We start from the raw sequence: 274 nt of genomic DNA on the forward strand, positions 1-274 counted from the left end.
TTTTAGTTTTATATTGGAACAGATGCTTGAAGGGAAAAAAACTAGTATTTAGGTGTTCGCATTTACAATGGGAAAATTTCTGAAGTTTGAATTTTGTTCTTTACTTCATTAGTTTGATGTAGAGAAGCTAAATAACCTTACTTGTATGTTTCTGTCATATTGTGATATAAAAGGGCTTAAAAATTGAATTGTCTCATAGGAAAGAGCCCATAATGTGAAATAGTTATGAATTTCCATCATTGACCTTGATAATCAAGGTTATGGACAGTGAAGC

The sequence above is a fragment of the Bison bison genome, unplaced genomic scaffold (genome assembly GCF_000754665.1).
Source record: "Bison bison bison isolate TAMUID 2011002044 unplaced genomic scaffold, Bison_UMD1.0 scf7180017863711, whole genome shotgun sequence".
NCBI lineage: Eukaryota > Metazoa > Chordata > Mammalia > Artiodactyla > Bovidae > Bison > Bison bison.